Raw genomic sequence first — 18,257 nt, 5'->3', positions numbered from 1 at the left:
ATATTTATTTAAATACAAACCTCAAAATATTTTAAAAGTCAGAGGTAAAAATGCACAGCTCAATCGATTCAAACTTATTGACCAACAAACTTCAAGATAAACCTAATGCTCTTTCCCACAAACTCGTTAGATAATACTATATTACTTTAAATGCTTATTTTATTGAAGGTATGAAGTCAATACTAATTAATCTATTGTGAACTTTTATTTCACTTTTATCTAAATCACTCTTCTAAGTATTTTTAAAGATGTATTATTATTATTATTATTATTATTATTTGAGAGAGAGAGAAGTAGAGAGAGAGAAACATCATGTGAGAGCAACATCAATCTGCTTCTTCCTGCCTGTCCCCTACTGGGGATCGAGCCTGAAATTAGGGCATGTGGCATGACTAGGAATAGAGCAGGCAACCTTGCAGTGCAGGGTAGGATGCCCAACCAACTGAGCCACACCAGCCAGTGCTCTTGTAAACATTTATATAATTTATTAATCTGCATTGCTATTTAACTTTTTCAGTGGTATGAACTGTCTGCCCAATATTTTAAGTTCTTTAATGGTGAAGTAAATACAAAAAGTTATTTAGAAGAGAGAAGACACTGTTCAGGAATGTATTATAAGCTCCATTTTATTTTGAATATGTTGAATATGTGATAATTATAGTTTGATGAAAATTTTCCAAAATATGTATTAAAAGACCACTTTTCAACAATTCAAGGAGACTTCAAAGCTTAACTAACATAAGAAAATCGTTGTAAAAATAAACCCATGACTTCATATGAAATGAATTTGTGTTTATAGGTATTACAAAGTTTATCTAAAGATTAAAAAGTAACATCCCTCATTTCTAATGAACTAATTTTAAATACAAAACAGCATTTTAGCCCTGGCCAGGTGTCAGCATCATCCTGTGCACCAAAGGGTCATGGTTTCATTTCCAGTCAGGGCACATGCCCAGGTTTACATCCAAGTGTAAGGGAGGCAACCAACTGAACAATCTCTCTCTTTCTCTCCCTCTCCCTTCCTCTCTCTCTCTCTCTCTCAAATCAATTTTTTAAAAATCATAGAAAAAAAAACAGCATTTTAATTTTCTTGATATATCAATTTGTTCAGTAAAACAAATAATTGCAATATGGCTTATTAATTAAAGGGAAATGTTTTTAAAGATGTCATAATTGAAGCTATATTTATGGCTCAGGGAAAAATGTAGATATATCCAAAGTATTTTTTAAACCAAAAAAAGGTGGTATAGGATTATTAAATGCTCTATAGAAGTATATTTTGAGAACACATGGCTTCAATTTTGTTTCTCAAGTATCTTGTAAGCCTGAACATAAAATAGCATTACTCATTACAGAAAAATTAACTGATTATGTGCTTGTCTAACTATAGTCATCAATTCAGCCGGGAACCAGAAAAATTATTCATATTAAGTCATAGGGATCTTATATTCAACAGTGTCAAACATTTGTGATTTTTCACGGATGCTCTGGTTTCCACAAGTGCCCAAATAACCTCACCTGCTTTTCCAATTTGTCTCCTAGACTGTGCTATGGGTCAGTGATCCCTATTATGTCATGTCAATACAGTGGTTAAATAATGATAAATAATTTAAAATGTGGCAGGTTATCCACTTCTTAATGTCAATCATCTTAACCCATGCAGTATTCCCCAAGTTAAAATGGAAGCTGCTTCTATTTCAAACTCTACGTTTTTATACACCCAAATATATTTCATCCAAAAAAAAATATATATATATACTCACAAGGTGATTGAAGCTCAAAAAGTTAATAAATTTGAAAATACAAATCAAGGTAAGAAAGATTTGCACCTAAAACATCCTATATAATAAAAGCCTAATATGCAAATTGTCCCCTCGCCTGGGTGTTCGATCACTCACTCTGACATGTGCTGACCACCAAGGGGTGGCTCGGAACATAGTGGGCGTCTGCATTGGCAGCTGGTGGCCATGGAGGTGCTGCCAGCCCCGATGGGCCCCAACGAGAGCAGGACCATGGGGGATGGTGGAGCAGGTGAGCGTGCGGCGCTTGGCCAAGGCAGGTGCTAGTGGGGCCCAATCGTCCCGCTAATCATCCCACAGATAGTAACCAGCGGGGGGGGGGCGGGAGGGGGGTGGTCCAGCCATGATCAATTGCCCCACAGGTGAGATTATATATATATATACTAGAGGCCCGGTGCACAAAAATTTGTGCACACAGGGGGAAGAGGGGGTCCCTCAGCCCGGCCTGTGCCCTCTTGCAGTCTGGGACCCCTCGGGAGATAACGACCTGCTGGCTTAGGCCTGCTCCCGGGTGGCAGAGGGCACGCCCAATCCCTAGGTGCAGCCCCTGGTCATGCACAGAGCAGGGCGGATGGGAGGTTGCGATGCCACCCTCAGTCACGCTCAGGGTAGGGCCGATTGGGGGGTTGGGGCACCGCCCCCTGTCACACTCAAGGCAGGGTTGATGGGGAGGTTGCGGCGCCACCCCCTGTCACTCACAGAGCAGGGCCCATCAGGGGGGTTGGGGCTCCGTACCCTGTCACACACAGAGCAGGGCCGATCAGGGGGTTGAGGAGCTCCCCACTGTCATGCACAGAGCAGGGCCCATCGGGGGGTTGGGGCTCCGTACCCTGTCACACACAGAGCAGGGCCAATCAGGGGGTTGGGGAGCTCCCCCTTGTCACTCACAGAGTAGGGCCGATAGGGGAGTTGGGGCACCGCCCCCTGTCACACACAGAGCAGGGCAGATCAGGGGGTTGGGGCGCCACCCTCTATCACCCACAGAGCAGGGTCAATCAGGGGGTTGGGGCGCCGCCACTGTCACACTCAGGGCAGGGCCAATGGGGAGGTTATGGCTCTACCCCGTCACACACAGAGCAGGGCCCGGGGGGAGGGGGGGGTTGGGGCGCCACCCTCTATCACCCACAGAGCAGGGCCAATCAGGGTTGGGGCGCTGCATCCTGTCACACACAGAGCAGGGCCGATCAGGGGGTTGGGGCACCCGCCACACCCTGTCACACACAGAGCCGCAGGGCGATCAGGGCGTTTGGGCACTGCCCCCTGTCACGCTGATCCCGGTGCTGGGAGGCATATTACCCTTTTACTATATAGAATAGAGGCCTGGTGCACGGGTGGGGGCCGGCTGGTTTGCCCTGAAGGGTGTCCTAGATCAGGGTGGGGGTCCCCACTGGGGTGCCTGGCCAGTCTCGGTGAGGGGCTGAGGGCCATTTTCAGGCTGGCAGGTGACTGAAGCTCCCAACCGCTCCTTTTTTTCTTTTTCTTTTTTTTAATTCTGGGCCAGCTTTAACTCTGAGGCCTCGCTGCTGAAAGCAGGTTTCTGGCCTTTGTTTACCTTCTGTATTTGATACAATGTTGCAGTCCAGCTGGCTGAAGCCCGGCTGACTAACGCAGGTTTCTGGGGTTTTGTTTAGCTTCTTATTTGCAACATAGTTGCTTAGAGTTGCAGCTGAGAGGCCGGCGAGTGAGGCGAGGAACGTTGGAGTCCGCAGTCACTGGAGCAAGCAAGCCTCCCTGTTCATTTCAGTGTGTGGCTGCTGGCCACCATCTTGGCTGGCAGTTAATTTGCATATCGCCCTGATTAGCCAATGAGAAGGGTAGCGGATGTAAGGCTAATTATCATGTTTCTCTTTTATTATATAGGATATATATGCCTAATCCACCATTACGACCAGACCATTGGACCACCAGGGGACAAGATGCTCAATGCAGGAGCTGCCCCCTGGTGGTCAGTGTGCTCCCACAGCCAACCTCCCACAGCCGGCCAACCTCTGATGGTTCCACCCGGTGGCCTGCCGGCTTGGATCGGCCCCAATCAGGACTGGGCAAGATGGCCCTGATCGGCCCTGATTGCTGGCCAGGCTGAGGGACCCCACCCATGCATGAATTCGTGCAATGGGCTTCTAGTTTTTAAATAATTAAAAATATAAGAATATACAATTATTTAGAAAAAAATATACTCTTCCAGTTTTTAATTATGGCCATGAAAAGGTTCAAATATATAGGTTATATTCTTTTATAAATTATTTTATTATTATTTTATTTTATTTTATTTTATTTTATTCTTTCATCACCATTTATCCCCTCTATGCCCTCTTCTTATTATTTCAAATGTGTTCACTCTGCAATTTCTATTATTTAGTTAGTTTAGGCTCAGATATTCAATAATTATTTTTTGAAACAGGAGTTGGACCTTTTTCAATTCTCTTTAAAGTACAAAAGCTGGAATAAATTTACAAGTCAAGGTCACATATAGGACGTCTGTCTGTTGGAAATAGTACCATATCTAAACACATGAAGGGGTAATGTCATATGTCAGTACTCACTTCACTCAATTTCATGAAAAATGTTTTGTTTTTAAGGCCCTGGCTTTGAAAGCTATTATAGACCATACACTCCACTAGAGGGCTCTGCTGAGGCAGCAGCCACTGCTGATGAAGAGTGAGGTATTTAGTACAGCTCATTGACACAAAGCCCAGAGGTCATCACAGGAATTAGCACAACTTTATTTTTAGGTTTAGTTTAATTACTTTCCTGATTGGTAGTAATTAAAAATGGTTATGGATGACTATGTGTGAGTTTTATCTGATCACATACATTCTTTTACTTATCTGGACACTGTGATGAGTTCATCATAGCCCTGAGGAACCAAGAAAATAAAGTGTCACATTTAATTAATAGTCCAGATAAATCTATCTATTTCCACACTGAAAAATGTTGAGATGAGTGCCACGATTTCTTCTTCATAATTCTCCTCCATACACAGCTTTCCCCCATTAAAATATATGAAAATGACCTTAATGTAAGATTTGCAATGCATTAAAGGTATTTTCTGCAAAATATATGATTAAGTAAAATGTTCTGGAAAAAGTGAGGAAACATAATAAAGCTGCCGTTGGAATGAACAGGGTCTCCAAGGTGGACAGGCATCTCCTAGAAGCCCCCAGAGTGTGTGGCGAAGAGAAGACAGGGCTCTCCTGTAGCATTTATGGTAGAGGCCTTCGCAGAGAGCAGCAACTGCAGCAAAAATGGAATAATTTGATCTTAGCACTTTAAATTTTAAGGTGTACAACTTCAAAAAGGGAACAAGAGAGAAAGAAAGAAAGGAAGAAAGAAAGGAAGAAAGGAAGGAAGAAAGAAAGAAAGAAAGAAAGAAAGAAAGAAAGAAAGAAAGAAAGAAAGAAAGAAAGAAAGAAAGAAAGAAAGAGAGAACCAAATGCCTTAATACTTTTGGGACAGCAATATACCTGATGTTCCTGTGGAATGTGTCTTGCTCCTATCAGTAAAAGTGATTTACCCCACCATGAATTTCAAGAGTGACATGATACACTCTCTGAATAAGTATGAAAAGATCTTATAAGGATGAGCTTTTTCTTTTAGAGGAGAATATGCTGAACATGTAAAAATGAGTGTTTTGAACCTTTTTTTGTAAAAACTTGAATTCCCTATTGTTTAATATCCTTCAGAGTTCAAGTTTCCATAACTCCCACAACAATGTCCTTGTTTAAGAATCTTCTAACTCTGACTATATTTGTTGGGTTGCTAGAGTCTCCTCACTGATGAAATTATATATCGCACCTAAAACATACCATACTCTATATTATGAAAAGCCTGATGAAGTCCACAGTATTCTATTATTAGAAATACAAATATGCTTATCCATGCTAAGTAGCCTACGGACCACCTTGACCAATGCCTGAGCCAGTGAAAAGATGACTGCATCCAAAACACTATGCAATTAAGCAAATAAAATGTAAATTCCAGAAGAACAGAGATGTTGGTCTGTTTTGTTCACTGCTGTCTTCCCAGCATCTAGAGCAGTACTGGACACAAAATTGGTTTGCAATCAATATTTTTTAAATTATGAAAATACTAGTGGCCTGGTGCATGAAATTCATGCACATTAAAAGGGAATTAATTAGAGGAAATATTTTAATATTGCTATTTGCCCTTTCTCTATAATAGAAGTGTCAGAGATGAAAGAAAATTAGTAAAATGTATTAGTAAAATGTCAGAGTCAGGGGTGCGCCGCGGGACCCAGAGTCAAGTCTCCGCCCACCCGCACGCTCATTGAAATCACGCGAGACCCATACCTGGCTGACCCCACCCCCGTCAAGCCCTGCAGGATGGCAGGCGCAGTCTCAGGTCCCCCTTTAAGCCCCGCCGGGTGGGGGGCACAGCCTCAGGCCCCCTGGTGCAGACTCAGGTCTCCCGGCCGAACCTCAGGTCCTCTGGCCCCAGCACGAGGGAGTGAGGGCACTAGGGCGTGATGACCATTTGCATATTAGCTCTTTATTATATAGGGTAATTTACATATGCAATAATACACTTAAAGCTTTGTGTTTTGCTGTTCTCTAGGGATTTATTTAAGATCAGACTCCAACACTCAACCTATTAGCTTTCTCCTATAATCTTCTTTTTTAAACAGTTTACCATCATGCTGAAATGTAGGCAGAAGTTACATTGCAGTTTGTTAATAAGACTTATTTCCTTATATTTGAATAAATTAATACATTTATTGCATTTTCATAGAAAAAATTACACTAGCAATCTTACGCCCTTACCCCTTTAAAAACAAAGCCAACTAGGGTGACAATATGAAGGGCTGTTTAAATGAAATATTGACCTTAGAGAGAGGAAGATCTGAAATTATTCTAAAGGCGACCAATATAAAAATAAAAATAGCAAATATATTTTGTATATCTATTGAATTTATTTAACAATCTTTACATTAGTTAATTTATTATTATTCATGATAAATTGATTTTATGCTGAAAAATTTAAAAGGTTATAGAAGCAAAACTAAACTATTTTTTTTTAAAGTGCAAATATGTTCCATCTTTAATATTGTTCTCTTTACTTTTACTTTGTGAAATTTAACATCCTCAAAATGGAATATTTTATTTGGTGAGTTTCCCCCCCAAATAGGAAGAAGGGCATTCTTATACGTTTACACTCCCCTAAAATCAAACCTCACTATCAGAGAGCTCTAGACCTCATGCTTACAACATATATATCTTATCTAATAAAACACAAAAAGGGTAATTGACCATACCTTTGCTATGCTTCCTATTGGTTAATTAGGGGGATATGCAAATTAACTGCCAACAAAGATGGCGGCCGGCAGCCAGGCAGCTGAAGTGAGCAGGAGGCTTGCTTGCTCCAGTGATGGAGGAAGCCAAGGTTTCCCGCTTGCCACGGTCTGGCTCTGAGCTCTTAAAGCAACTAAGTCTCAATTATAGAAGCTAAACAAACCCCAGATACCTGCTTTCAGCAGGCTGTGGCCTCAGAGCTGGAGCAAGCGGCTCTCAGCTCCAGTGACAGCAGCAAAGTTTCAATTATAGAAGGTAAATAAATCCCAGAATAAAAAAAAGAAAAAGAAAAAAAGGAGAGGCTGGGAGCTTCAGTCATCAGCCAGCCTGAAAATGTCCCTCAGCCCCTCACCCAGACTGGCCAGGCACCCCAGTGGGGACCCCCATCCTGAAGGGGGTGTGACCAGCTGCAAACAGCCATCAGCCCCTCACCCAGGCTGGCCAGGCACCCTCTTTAAGAAATAGGATAAATATAATATTAAGTGATAAGAACAATGATTCAAACTCCTTGATCAAGACACCACTTTCCAACATTTAACTCTGTGAATGAATATTTGCTAAATATTTAGAAATTCCTGGAGTATCTCATTATTAGTACCTTTCCAAGAGACGTTCCTAAGAACAAACTTTTCATCTGAACTTCCTTACTTAACACTGGAAAGTCAGAGCTTTGCATGTTTGGGGAAGAAGCCTCATCATGTTGAAATCTGTCTCATTGCTTGCTAATGAATGACTTCCAGAGGAAGCTGGCTGGGTAACTGAGAAATGATAGGCAGCAACTAGAACAACAACTAAATATGAGAGTGAATATTTAAGCTCCAGACACACAGAAGGCATGCACTATTTACAATTAATTTGATAGCCCGACTGGTGTTGCTCAGTGGTTGACTGTCAACCCAGGAACCAAGAGGTCACTGGTTTGGTTCCTGGTCAAGAAACATGCCTGGGGTTCAGGCTCAATCCCCAGTGGGAGCATGCAGAAGGCAGCCAATAGATTATAATTCTCTCTCCTCTTATGCATGTTTCTATTTCTCTATCCCTCTCCCTTCCTCTCTCTCTAAAAATAAATAAAAATATTTTTTAAAATTAATTTGATAACAGGACACAGGTAGAGATCAGTAGACACACTTTATTTGTTAGTTATATGAAGGAAATTTTCCTAGTGCTTAGTGAGCCTATATTTTTCTTCCACATCCCCCAAAAAATGGCAAGTGAAAGTAGAAAGCAATGGAATATTATGACACTTAAGGAGTGCAGACACACACACACACACACACACACACACACACACACAAATACATTTCCACTTGAATAGTTATCACCCCTCTTAGTGGCTTTTAAAGTAAGTTATTTTCCTAAAAAGAGTAACTTAATTATGAACAATTACGTTTTATTTCATGGGTTTTAAAATTCCAGAAGCTCAGTGTTTTAAAATTTTAATTTAAAAAGTACTGACTGAAGGTACATATTAAGAAAATATTTTGATTAGTTAAATGTATTTATTTGCTATTTGAAATTATATTATTAGTTTATATTTCTTACTGGGCTTTTAAATAAGCTAAACTAGATCAAAATTATGAAATACATTATTTTGGAAATTTGAAAAAAGGTGTATCTATGGTTTGGGAGAGAGAACCAGTATGTCAATTACACTCTTCCAAAAATATTTCAACAGAAATTGGAGTGCCAAAATTTTCTTAGGTGACAAAGCCCCCCAGGAAAACTGCATAATTTAAATATCCCACTGACCGATTTTGATAGAAGGACCCATCCACAGTCACTTTAATATTTGAATTGTTTCAATCGTAGAAAAAAAACACACAAAAAAACCTTAACGGCAAGAAAATGTTAGAACATGTATTATGGAATTAAATACCCAGGACCACCTACTGTGTATAAACCCTGTAATCTCTAACTAAAATTATCTGTCTCTTACAATAGCAACACTTAATTTTAGACTTATGACCACAATCAAACATTAACTGTAATGGCATGGAGAGAGTGCATCAGCTACAGCTTGTCTGTAGAGCTCCACTGTTTACAAAAGATATCAAAAATATTGTGAAAACATTGACATTTTATTTAGTCGGAGAAAAAGAAAATTTTTGTCCTTGATCAGAACGTGCAAGTTCACGCTAACCAGGGTAAACAGGGTAATTTCACACAGTGACATGAACTCCAAGGAGATTTAAAATCAATGTGTTTGGTTAAGGAAATGATGACAACCACTTGAAGGTAATGATTAGAATGTCGACACCAAACTGTTTTAGTTAAAGCACATGTGAAAATACGCAAAAGCTCTTGAGATTATTTTTTCAATAGGGAATATCAAAGAGAAATAATTATTTTTTGTCATGTTATGACCTAATATTATAACACTAGAAAGAAAAGACTGAGAAATCCAGAGGTTAAAGTTAAAAAATATTTTTTTCTCTGTCATATTTTACAAACCAAGTTTATTTGAGTATATTATCATGATTATGGAAGTCAGGTTATATACTTTATCTATGATTGTGCAGTGATACAGTTCATTAGACTAGGAACTTTAAAAAGGGGATTTATTGTAATGTAAATATAAACCCTTAGTAATAACATGAAAATACAATAATTTGGTTTGTTTTCTGGAAAACAGGAATTAAAAGATATGTAAGTAATGAATCAAAAAATGACACCCTCCTAGACTTTTTAAGTGAAAAAAAACAAAACACAAAAGTATACTTAAAATTAATACAGCAAATTTCCAGAGATGAATTAAATCCATGAATTAATAAAAACAGCCTAGTTCCAAAAAGCACTTGTCTCATTTCTGCCCGAAATTGGTGTATAATTCTAAATAAGTGTCTGTGTTTTTTTACCATTTTAATCTACAAAATCAGTTTTTTGGCTCATGATTTATAAGGTCATTTGTAACTCTAACAATTATACATGTAGAGTAAATTGAAGTACAATTACCTTTTGTGTACTACATCATTGTCTTTTATATATTTCACCTGAAGAATTATACTACTGGTTATACTAATTGGTATGACAAGCAAGTCATCTCAATAGCAATGTACTTGCCTACTTCATCACTGTATATCGCCATTATTGTGTATTTTGTCTTTTCTTTTTTTTTTTCTTTTAAACCACAGCTTCAAATATTATTAGATTAGAAGTGATGACTAACTTACTGGTTGTATATTCATCTGACTTTGAGGAAGCCTGTTAGACAAGTCTCTTCAGAAGAAACATGACACAGTGAAGGGAAAAGGGTCATGGAAATTCCCTGGATCTTTGCCCATCCTACTGCCTCTGTTACATCAACATCACTTAAAAGAAGTTTTACAACAAAAGGAGATTTCTCTTATATGTAAAATGTTTGTAATTCACAAAAAGTAGGGGGGAGGGGACCCTGAGAGATACCTTAAATATACTTTCAGTTTCATACATTAAATATACTTTTATTTTGCATATATACATTTACATAGTTTTGATCTTTCTAAAAACAAAAACAGCCTCAATCACGTCATTCAATTTATAGCATTTAAAAAGATGTTACAGCCCTGGATGGTATGGCTCAGTTGGTTGGGCAACATCCCATGCTCTAAAAGGTTACTGGTTCCATTCCTCGTCAGGGCATGTGCTGGGGTTGCAAGCTCCATGTTTCACTCTGACATTGATGTTTCTCTCTTTCCTCCCCTCCCTTTCTCTCTTTCTAAAAATCAACATATAAAATATGTCATCACTACATCTACACTAATAAAAGACAAACATGCAAATTGACTGTACCTTTGCTAGGCCTTAAGCCATGCCCACCAGCCAATCAGAGTGACTATATGCAAATTAACCCAACCAAGATGGCGGCTGGAAGCCACGGATCTAGAGCAAGCGGGAGGCTTGGTTGCCCCAATGATGGAGGAAGCCAAGCTTCCCGCCTGCTGTGGCCCCGGCTCTGAGCTCCACTGAAGGCAAAAAAGTTACAATATAGAAGATAAATAAACTCCAGATACCTGCTTTCAGCCAGCTGTGGCCACGGAGCTGGAGCGAGCAGGAGGCTTCCCTCCCGCCCGCCCTGGCTGGCTCTGAGCTCCTCTCAAGGCTACAAAGTTTCAATTATAGAAGGTAAATGAATCCCAGAATTTAAAAAAAAAAAAAGAAAAAAAGGAGAGGCTGGGAGCTTCCGATGCCGGGGGACTTGGCCAGCCTGAAAACGGCCCTCAGCCCCTCACCCAGGCTGGCCAGGCACCCCAGCGGGACCCCCACCCTGATCTGGGACACCCTTCAGGGCAAATCATCCTGCCCCCACCCATGCACCAGGCCTCTATCCTATATAATAAAAGGGTAATATGCAAACTGTCCCTAACAGCAGGACTGGGAATGACTGGTCACTATGACACACACTGACCACCAGGGGGCAGACGCTCAATGCAGGAGCTGCCCTCTGGTGGTCAGGGTGCTCTCACATGGGAGGAGCTCTGCTCAGCCACAAGCCAGGCTGATGGCTGCCAGTACAGCGGTGGTGGTGGAAGCCTCTCCTGCCTCCTCAGCAGCGCTAAGGATGTCCGACTGCAGTTTAGGCCTGCTCCCTGCTGGCAAGTGGACATCCCCCGAGGGCTGCCGGGCTGCCAGAGGGATGTCTGATTGCCATCTTAGACCCAATCCCCTGGGGAGCGGGCCTAAGCCAGCAGCTGGACATCCCCCAAGGGGTCCCAGACTGCGAGAGGGCACAGGCTGGGCTGAGGGCCCCCCCCCCCGCCCCGAGTGCCCAAATTTTTGTGCACCAGGCCTCTAGTTTTAAAATAATTTTCAAAATTACATCAACATTTTGTCCTTTGGACATATCATACTTCATTTGACAATTTATTTGTTTCTATTTTTAACATTGTCTTTATTTGATTTTAATTTTCATATAATCACTTCCATTTAAAATATAATTTATTTAAATATTCATAGATATATACACCTGTGAAACCCTCTACGAATAACATGTGGAATATTTCTATCACCCCCCAAACCATTATCATGCCTTATTTGTAGTCCATCCTTCCTTTATTGCTCAGCCTTAGGCAACCATTGATCTGTTTTTAGTTAAAATCCATTAGTTTGCATTTCCTAAAATTTTATGTAGTTGAGTCTTATGGTATGTATTATTTTGTGTCTGACTTTTTCCACGCAGGGAAATGAGTTTCAGGTCATCCATGTTGTTGTACTAGTATGCATCAGTAATCTGCTTGTTTTTATTGCCAAGAATTATTCAATTGAAAGAATAGAATTTTTTCAACCCATTTACCTCTGGATATACATTTGGTTTTTCCCAGTTTTTAGCTATTGTAAATAAAGTTGCTATAGACATTCATATACAAGCATTTTGTGAATATTTGTTTTAATTACTATTGCATAAAAATCTAGAAATGAAATGGCTAGATCATAAAGTAGCATTATTTTAAACTTTTAAGTAACTCTCTGACTTGTCAAAAACTGTGTATATGATATCCAGGTGTTCTATATCTTTGCGAATACTTAACATTTTAATTTGAGCCTTTCTAATTATGACTAATGGTTTCTCACTGTGATTCTAATTTGCATTTTTTCCTGATGATTAATGCATCTTTTTTATGTAATTCATTGTTTCTTATGCTTATTGACCATTTTATTTCTCCTTTGTGATATTGGTTAAAATATTTCGCCTATTTTTAAAATTCATCGCCTGTGCATCGAGTTATAAAGATTAATTATATTTTCTGAATACAAATTTTTTATAACATAAATGTATTGTGAATATTTTCTCTTTTTTTTGTTTTTTAAAAAATCTTTTATTTTTTATTTTTTAAGTAGATGATTTTTTTAGGACTGTTTTAGATTTACAGAAAGCTTGTAAAGATAACAGAAAGTTCCCATATATATGCTGTACTCAGTTTCTCCCATTATTAAGATTGTACATTAATACAGCACATTTGATACAATTAATGAACCCGTATTGATGCATTGTTGTTAATTCCAATCCATGGTTTATGTCCATGTGCTTAGTTTTTACCTATTGCTTCTGTTTCGGGTGTCGAGTAACACTCCCTCCATGTTCTGTGTGGAGTAGGGTTCGGTATCTGAAAGTGGAGCCGCACAACAAATGAGAGAAAAAGACACGAGATAATTTTGCAATATTGGGGGACCAGGCGGGCAAGTCCCGAAGGACTTCCACCCATGCTCAGGCTGCTCCAATCTTTTATTGATCTGGAGTAGCCCTTAGGGTAAGGAAGTTTCAATGACACACAGATCAGCAGACAATTTCCAGGAGTAGACAAAAGTATCTGATTAACTCATCAATAGATTTCTGAGTGTAGGCAGAGTAACTGATTAGCTCATCAATAGATTTCCGAGTGTAGGCAGAGTATCTGATTAACAATAATCAACAAGGATCTACATAAGTATCTAAGGAATTAAGGGAACTAAGGTGGGGATGCTTCAACTATCATTACCTAAATTAACTGAGTGGTTCCTAGATTAACTGGGTGGTGCACAGCCCTGACCTTTGCTAGGACTTTCAATGGCTACTAGCTTTTGGGGGGTCTCTGTTTAAACTCAGCTAGTGAAGACAATGAATGGACTCCGGCATTCAGGAACCTACCCTGGAGACCAGATTGCATTCAGTTGTCATGTCCCTTAGGCTCCCCTGGGCTATGACAATTTATCAGATTTCTTATGTTTTAATGACCTTGACAGTTTTGAGGAGTACCAGTCAACTTTTTTTTAATTGTCTAAAATTTTACATATGTCTCCTTTTTCTCCACTTGACCGCCCACCCCCCAGCTCCCACCCCAGGCAAGCCCCCATCACCCCAGAGTCTGTGTCTATTGGTTATGCTAATATGCATGCACACAAGTCCTTTGGTTGCTCTTTAACACCCCGTCCACTGCCATTTGTCTCTGGATCTATTCTTGTTCATCAAATTATGTTCATCATTACATCCCACATACGAGTGAGATCATGTGATATTTATTTTTCTCCAACTGACTTATATCACTTAGCATAATACTCTCCAGGTCCATCCATGCTGTTGCAAATGGTAGGAGTTCCTTCCTTATTATAACAGCATAGTATTCCATTGTGTAGATGTACCATAGTTTCTTAATCCACTCATCTGCTGATGGGCACTTAAGCTGTTTCCAAATCTTAGCTATTGTAAATTGTGCTGCAATGAACATAGGGGTGCATATATCCTTTCTGATTGGTGTTTCCAGTTTCTTGGGATATATTCCTAGAAGTGGAAGAACTTATCATGTTCATGGACTGGTTGAATAAAGATCATTAAAATGTCCATACTACCCAAAGCAATCTAGAGATTCAATGCAATCCCCATTAAAATGCCAAGGGCATATTTCACAGATCTAGAAAAAACTCTCCAAAAATTCATCTGGAATGAAAAATGACCCCGAATAGCCACAGAAATCCTGAGAAAGAAGAACAAAGTAAGAGGGATCTCAATACCAGATATCAAGCTGTATTACAAAGCCACTGTTCTCAAAACTGCCTGATACTGGCACAAGAACAGACATATAGACCAATGGAATAGAATAGAGAACCCAGAAATTGAGCCAAGCCATCATGCTCAATTAGTATTTGACAATGGAGGCAAGAGCATACAAGGGAGTCAAGACAGTCTCTTCAATAAATGGTGCTGGGAAAATTGGACAGATACATGCAAAAAAATGAAACTAGACCACCAACTTACACCATACACAAAAATAAACTCAAAAACAATAAAGGACTTAAATGTAAGTTGGGAAACCATAAAAATCTTAGAGGACTCCACAGGCAGCAAAATCTCAGACATCTGCTGAAACAATATCTTCACTGATACCACACCTAGGGTAAAGGAAACTAAAGAGGAAATAAACAAATGGGATACATCAAAATAAAAAGCTTCTGCACAGCAAAAGAAACCATCAATAAAACAACAATAAAGTCCACTGCATAGGAGAATATATTTGCCAAGGTTATCTCTGATAAGGGCTTAATCTCTAACATTTACAGAGACTCATACAACTTAACAAAAGGAAGATAAACAACCCAATCAAAAAATTGGCAATGGACCTAAACAGATACTTTTTGAGAGAAGACATAAGGAAGACCAAGTGACATATGAAAACATGCTCAAAGTCACTAATCATCAGAGATGCACATCAAAAGGACAATGAGGTACCATCTCACACCTGGAAGAATGGCTATCTTCAACAAATCAACAAATGACAAGTGCTGGTGAGGAAGCAGAGAAAAAGGAACCCTCATGCACTGCTGGTGGGAATGCAGACTGGTGCAGCCACTGTGGAGAACAGTATGGAGTTTCCTCAAAATCAGGTGGTTTTTATCCTTCATTCTGATATGGTAAATTATAATGATTGATTTTGACTGTTAAATATTTATTCCAGAAATAACTCTATGTACCTACAATCTATTACCCTTCAATATATTTTTGTATTTAATTTGCTAATATTTTAATGATTTCTGAATATATGTTCATGAAAAATATTTATCTGCAATTTTTAGTAATACATTTTTTAGGTTTTATTATTAGGCCTGTAAAATGACTTAGAAACTGTTTTCTCCTTCTCACTTCTGACAGTGTTTATGTACAATTCCTTGAATGGTTAATAGTAATCACCAATCAACTCTCCTAGGCCTGTAGATATCTTCATGGAAAAGCTTAAGCAAGGAATTCAATTTCTATAATTCATTTGGATCTTATACAATTCATCTCAGCAATGTTTTTAATGTTCACTGTAATTCTCTCTGTATCTTTTGTTAATTATTTTACTGTCAATTTAGATTTCTGTTTTATTTTGTGTCAATTTTTTGCTATATTTCTTCAAAGAATTTGTCCATTTCATTTAAGTTGTTGATTTTCTTGGTATATTTTTAAAAGATATATTTTATATAATATATAAATTATTCTACATATTATTATACTTTAAGACTATATTAACTTTGCCTAAATTTTCTTTGTAATAATTTCCCCAGAAAATATTATATATTTAATAATCATTGTAAATTACACGTACCTCCTAAGAGGAAAGTGATCCAAGAAGTACCATATTTTTAAAATGCTTTCTTTTATTTACACTACTCTGCTCTAAAGAAGAGTATTTTAAGCTCCAATAAGAAACATACACACACAAGTGAAACTAAACAAACTAAACACTGCCTGTGTGCTAGCACCATCCTGTGATTTGCCAGCAGAAGTGATAAAAATGATGGTCACTCTTCCATTTTTTTCTTGCTGTTATATAAGAAACACAGTCCATTTTATTTTTAATAGATCTAAATCATAGAAATATAGATGCCATGTTAGTTGAAATGGTCTGGCCCCTAAAAGCCTGCTGTTTATCACCTGAAGAATGTCAGAAGATTTACGGTAAAATCAGTAAAGAATGAAAGATGTGAGATATTGATTGTGGTGGGAACAGCAAAAAGTCTGCATTTTAAGGAACTTAGTTCGCCTTGAACATCAGTAGATGCCATTGATGAATTCCAAATAGAAACAAGTGAGATTTATCCTCCTCTATACTCATCTCTCAACCAACATTATCCATTCTCTCAGGAGCACTTATGTTCCTGGAACAAGAACAGCAAAAGAAATAGCTCTTGAAATGCAACAGGGCAGGATATTTCTGCCCAGGGAACAAGGAATCTTTCACATAAATGTATTTCATTTTCAGGTATATTGTAAAGGTTTTATAATGTCAGTTTGAATGCTATCAGGGAATATTTTGATACCAAAAAATTACTTAGGTTAAAAATATTTTTTCAAAGTAATTCCTAGTGTCTGACAATTGGGCATGATGACAATATTATCTACTATTATGACAAAATTTATAACAGTATATTTCTGCATGATAATTATCAAATGTATGACCCAAATACAAAGTTTAGTGCTATTTCTAACAGTGTATCCAAGAACACATATGGCACATTTATTTCTTTTAGCTTAACTAAGTTTAACAAATGCATAACATCAGGATATAAATTCATGAAAATTCACAAATATAAACATTTGGGTAAGATAATGTAAGAACTCAAAATTCAACTTTTCAGATTCTATCAGTATCAATATATAAACATATAATTAATTACATATTAGCATTCCATGTTCTGTCTTATATATTGATTTAAAAACAAAATCTAACAGCAGTTATAATGTCACAAAAACAATAACCATGTTTCAAAAAAATTTAAAACTTATAAGAGGAAGAATTTATGTAGAATAAATTTTGTAATAATACTTATAACAAAAATAAAGAGCAAAAAAAACATTCCAAATAAAACAATGGTAAAAAAAAAAAACGCCATAAGAATATAATGCAGTTATAAAAACTACTTTTTCCAAAAGCATTTAATTACCTGAGAAATGATGATAGAAAATGTAAAAAAAAACAACACAAAAGACTATAGAACTATATACATTATTAAATGAAATACTTAAAAATTGGACATATTCATTTACATGTAGAAATAGGTTGAAAGAAAAACATCAATTAAAAAATTACCAAATGATTACACTGGGTAGTAAAGTCATGGGTAACTTTTATGTTCTTTGATGTATATTCTCCCTTTTCTTTTAATGTGCATGTACTACTTTATTTTTTTTTTTTAAATATATTTTATTGATTTTTTACAGAGAGGAGGGGAAAGGGATAGAGAGTTAGAAACACCGATGAGAGAGAGACATCGATCAGCTGCCTCCTGCACGCCCCCGCTCCCTCCTGGGGATGTGCACGCAACCAAGGTACATGCCCTTGACCGGAATCGAACCTGGGACCCTTGAGTCCGCAGGCCAATGCTCTATCCGCTGAGCCAAACCGGTTAGGGCAACTTTATAGATAGAAAACAATGTTGTCATTTGATTTCATGCCAGTTTGAAGAAATAACATCTGATTAAGCAGCTGGATCACCAGAAGGGTATAAATATTCTGTGGTTTCTACCATTAAAACTTAAACAACAGCTGTCATTCTGAATAGACGATGATGGCTCAAGTGGAAAATGCAGTTTCAAAGTAGAAAGGTACTAGATTCTTTTAAGTCCACCAGATGATTCTAAGGAAACTAAAATTCAGCTTATATTATGTACTATATTGAAGCTACATACACTAAATGTATGCACAAATATACAAATATGTAC

This window comes from Myotis yumanensis, unplaced genomic scaffold (genome assembly GCF_028538775.1).
Source record: "Myotis yumanensis isolate MYYU_CA2020_CCGP unplaced genomic scaffold, mMyoYum1.0.hap1 SCAF_2, whole genome shotgun sequence".
In the NCBI taxonomy this organism is placed as follows: Eukaryota; Metazoa; Chordata; class Mammalia; order Chiroptera; family Vespertilionidae; genus Myotis; species Myotis yumanensis.
The sequence above is the reverse complement of the archived record's forward strand: the minus strand, read 5'-3'. Positions refer to the sequence as shown.